Source organism: Petaurus breviceps, unplaced genomic scaffold, assembly GCF_028583685.1.
Source record: "Petaurus breviceps papuanus isolate PSGF00001 unplaced genomic scaffold, PetGlider_PUasm1.0 139, whole genome shotgun sequence".
In the NCBI taxonomy this organism is placed as follows: domain Eukaryota; kingdom Metazoa; phylum Chordata; class Mammalia; order Diprotodontia; family Petauridae; genus Petaurus; species Petaurus breviceps.
The window spans coordinates 654,708-659,993 of record NW_027185697.1 but is presented as its reverse complement, the minus strand read 5'-3'; positions in this window follow the sequence as shown (position 1 = coordinate 659,993).

The window sequence follows — 5,286 nt, the reverse complement described above, 5'->3', positions numbered from 1 at the left end:
TCTTTCTTTCTTTCTTTCTTTCTTTCTTTCTTTCTTTCTTTCTTTCTCTCTCTTTTTGAAGCTGAGTCTCCCTTTCTTTCCCAGCCTGGAAGTTCAGTGGCCACTCATAGACTGATCCTACTGTTTATTAGCTTGAAAGTTTTAACCTGTCATTTTTTCCCATATGGGCAGGTTCACCCCTTCTTCCTTAGGCAGTCAACTGCCTCCCTTTCCTGGGGGCTCACTCTATTGGTGCAAAACCTACTGTGGAAATTAAATGAGCTTTAGTCCCACAGGACCTCAGATCTTCTCCTGAGCTCAACAGATGCACTAATCTTGGTCTCCCCCAGAAGCAGGGATTGTAGACATAGACTATCACGCCCATCTTCTATTGGTTTTTAAAGGTAGGGGGGAAAGAGATTCTTGTGTAACATATAACACCAGCAACCACTTCTTAGAGACTCTAAAGTTGGATTGTAGGATTAGAGAATTAGTTCTGGAAATCTGTGTGAGGTAGGAAGGAGATTACCTCCATGACCAGGGTTTGAACCCAGGAACCACAAACATCTGAAGGCATCTGTGGTGAGATTTTAGGAAGTCTGGGAATTAGGTCACAAAACTGGTCCTTTAAAATACTTTGATGACTCTATTTCAATGGAATTCTTTATAACCCCATGTATTGTATTTACTGCATTTAAAAACATTCTTCTGAGAAGGAGTCCATAGATTTCCTGGACCCATGACATAAGGAACCAGACTTATCCAGAGTAAGAAGAGCTGGGTTCTTAACACTTAACTAGCTGTGTGACCTTGGGCAAGTCACTTAACCCCAATTGCTTTGCCTTCCCCCCTCAAAAAAAAAAAAAAGAAAAACAGGGCTCTAATCCTTCCTCTGAGCGTTGCCATTTCAGGCGGCTTGGAAGGGGGCGGAGTACTTTAAATGAAGCTCGCCGAAGGAAACGCACTTTATCAAACCATGTGTCCTGACTTGGGACTTAGAAGAATATGGTCACTGTATATAATCCTGGGAAAGTAGAATGAGATTTTTGAGCACAATGTGCTGCATATGAAGTCTTGTCTGGGAAATCCTCCAGTGCTTCTGGTCTTTCTCTGACCTCTACTGGTCACCTCTTTCTCAGCCATAGCCCTTTCCTGGTCTCTGCTCCCCCTCTGCCCTCCCCATTCAACACCCCCTGCCAACTTCTCCCTGCTTTGAATATTCCAGACTCAAAAAACATACAGTTTCCTGACTGATTGGCAGTCTTCTTCCTGTGACTTCAGGGGAAGGAAATCAGTCAACAGGAATTTATTAAGTCCTTACTATGTGCCTTATGCCTTCTTAAGGCATCATCTCTTACTTTTTCCCCCTTCTCTTGTCTGATCCAGCACCCCCTGGCAAAGGCCCTCATCTCATCATGCCTGGACTATTGCAATATCCAATGGTGGGTCTCTCTGCTATGAGACTCCCCCCACTCCAGTCCTTCCTCCTCTCTGCTATCAAAATGAGCTTCCTAAGGCACAGGTCTGACCATGTCACCCCCTATTCCATAAACTCCAGTGGCTCCCTATACCTCCCAGGACCAGATATAAAATCCTCAGTTTGGCATTCAAGGCCCTTCATAAACTGCCCACACACACCTTTCTAGTCTTCTTATGCCTTACACCCTCTCGTGTGCTCTGTGACCTAGTGACACGGGCCTCTTTGCTGTTAAGCAGGACGCTCCATCGCTGAGCTCTGGGTATTTTCTCTGGCTGTTCCCCATCTGGCTGCTCTCCCTCCCCATCTCTGCCTCCTGGCCTCCCTGGCTTCCTTAAGTCCCAACTGAAATCCCTCCTCCTATAGGACACCTTCCCAGTCCCTCTTAATCATAGAGCCTTCCCTGTGTTGATTATTTCCAATTTGTTTTGTATGTAGCTGGTTTGTGTCTAATCATTGCTTGTTGTCTCCCCATTGGGCTCTGGGCTCCTGGAGAACAGGGGACCACCTGTTAGCTCCTTTGAATCTCCAGGTGTAGCACAATACCTGGAACACAGTAGGCACTTAATAAATGTTTATTGACTTACTATAAGACACCTAGGGTTGCCTGGTCCTCAAGAGGAACCAAGACCATCCCAGGCCCCAGAGACGGAGCTGCCCTGCAGCATGGATGACCCCGGGTTCCCAGACAGAGGGCATTCACAGAACTCGGAGGTTTAGAATGCATGTCACATGGATTATCTCATTTTATCTTCATGTAAATCCTATAAGAAGTCGTGATTATTATCCCTGTTTTACAAATAAGAAAACTGAGATTGAAAGAGGTTTAGTGACTTGCCCAAGGTCACATATCTATTCAATATCTTAGGCCAGATTTGAACTCAGGACTCGCTGCACTCCAAGTCCAACACTCTATCCACTGTACCACCCAGATGCCTATGGGCCTTCAATAACCTTGGCCCCCTCCTCCTACTGTGGCCTAAAGACCATCATGCCCAAGGCCCCCTGATGACACCCTGTTCTGAGTTTCCTCGACTCTGAGATCTGATGAACTGGGTTCAAATCCTGTCACTGCCTTGGACAACTCCCTTTACCCATCTAGGAAATGAAGGAGATGAACTAACCGGCCTTTGAGGCCCCTTCTGCCTCTAAAACCACGATCCTAGAGTCCCATTGCTATCCCTCCCCAATCCTGCTTTGTAGGGCCATTTCTGGCCTCAGGGTAAAGGTCAGTCTGAGCCCCACAGTGATGGGCACTAAGTAGTGTGGGGATGTCAGCCCTTGCCCCAATGGGAGGTACTCCTTAGAGCACCCTTCCCTTGTTCTTTCTGCCCTCTATACTTTTGGGGTGTCTCCAGAGAAGCCACGAAGCTTTTCTTAACCCTACCAAGTAAAATCTGAGATGGAACTTTCAGCTTTGGCTCACTTACCTTCTTCTTCTTCTGAGACACCCCTAACCCTAACCCTTCACACCCCCTTGTACATTAGGAGATTATTTGGTAGCTGTGTGGAGGATGAACAAGAGAAGGGAGAGCCTCGAAGCTGGACTTCCAGTTAGGAGGCTATAGTAACATAACTGGGCACCTGGGAGGCACAGTCAATAGCACACCCAGTCTGGAATCAAGAATACCTGAATTCAAATCCAGTCTCAGATTCTTATTAACTGTGTGACCCTGGGCAAGTCACTTAACCCTGTTTGCTTCTGTTTCCTCATCTGAAAATTTAGCTGGAGAAGGAGATGGCAAAACACTCTAGTATCTTTGCCAAGAAAACCCCAAATGGAGTTGTGAAGGGTCAGACACGACTGAAAGACCTGAACAAGACAGTAATATAATAGACCAGAACCAAATTCAACAAAAATTATATAAAACAGATAGTTATTTCTCCTCCCTTATTTCCCTGCTCCCCACCCAACCAGTAGCCAAGTTTTCCTGCTTCTGCTCTATAACATCTCTTGTATATGTCTCCTCTCTGTTCCTGGACTGCCCAGAATGGCCTCTGAGTCAGGAAGGCCTGGGTTCAAGATCCCCCTCTGATTCATCCTGGCTGTGACCCGAGGCAAGTCATTCTAGTGCTCCATAAGCTGCAGGCCAGATGCAGGCCTGTTTTGGAAGAGAGACTCTCCATACAGCAATAAAAGTATACGTCCGATCAAATGAACCGAAAACACTATTTTGGTCAAGTACAAAGCCCTGAGTGAGCAGAGCTCAAAATGGGTGTGAGTTCCTTCTAATCCCTCTCTCACCCTCTCGCCTTTTAAAAACAAAAGCTCACACAGACATGACATCACAGAGGCTAGAAGGCTTGTCATCCCATCCAGTGGAATGGAAGGTCTCTGAGTATAGGAACCATATCATTTTGGTCATTCCCTGTCCTCCTGATGAGGTTCAGAATCTCCAGGAACCCCAAAACCAGAGTTCCCAGATAGCAGTCCGGAATGAATTCACGGACTCAAGCATTCTTTAAGTCAAGGTGGCAAAGATTTGTTACACTATACAGCAGGCAAGAGTTCTTAGGGAACCTATAGCCTTAAAGGGGTACAGTTAGAGTTTATATAGGATAAACTATAGTAGAACTTTGTGCCAGAGATGCTAACTAGGTGAGTCTGGGAGGGATTAGGGAGTGGTTAAGGAGTGGTCAGTTCTTAAAGGAATGTGCACTTTTAATACCTACTGTGCAGGTATTTTACCCAGAATTCACTGGGAAATAGCCCAAGGAGGAGGTGACTGGGAGGCGTGGTTTTAGGCCTGAAACATCACTAAGTCAACTAATGGTCAGGGCTGACTGAGAAATACCCAAGCTGTCCCCATCAGAATCTTGTTAGACAAGATAAACTTAAGGAAGCATACATATGACTGAGTCTAGAATACATATGATAGGTCAGTGAGTAGTCAATATCGTTATGACCAGTACACAGCTGGTTCAAACTACTAAATTCTGTAGGGGCAGCTGGCTACTGTTTCACAAAGAGAGAGGATTATTCTGCTAGGGCACGCTGCCCTTAAGCTGGAGAGAAACTGCCCAAACAGTGTTTTGGGGCTAAGGAGACTCGAGGATAGGGAGAAATGTGATTTTGGAACTGGGGCTCAAGCACAGGCACCCAAGCACCTCATCACTATCATGGAGGAAGTGCTTAATTAAAGTTTGTTTATTGGATCGTGGAAAATGGGCTGGATGTGGTGGCCAAGGATGCAGGTTCAAATCCCCACCCTGCTACTTACCAACGCTGGGCATGTTACATACCCTCTCTTGGCTTCAGCTTCCTCATCTTTAAAAATGAGAGGACTGGAATAGATGCCTCTGAGATCCCATCCAAACCGGGGTAAATTGGGAAATGTTTAACAACCGGCTCCCAGTGTGTGTGTGTGTGTGTGTGATGTATGCAGGATACACTTTTAAATTTAATCTGCATTATTATTAACATTTTTTCCTTCACTTTCTTAAAGTCCAGACAATCAACAAAACAATAAATCAAGCCCTGATTTGTAACTTGCCAATTCCTGAGGTACAAAAGCTCATGCTGAAAATTTAATGATCAGCTCTCCCAAAAAGACCTTGATCTGGCTTCTAACTCACAAATTCTGTGATTCTGTAAGAAGAGTGCTCAAGTCCTGCCTCTTATATGTTCTGGCTATGTACCTCGAGCAAGTGACTCAAGGACCCAGTAGGTAGAATATTAGACTTGGAATCTGGAAGATCTGAGTTTCAAATCCTACTTCAGATGGGCATGAGCTATGGGACCCAACTCACTTAATCTCCTTGGGCCTCGGTTTTCTTATCTATAAAAATGAGGGGATTGGATTAGATGTTTTCTCAAACTCCTCATAGCT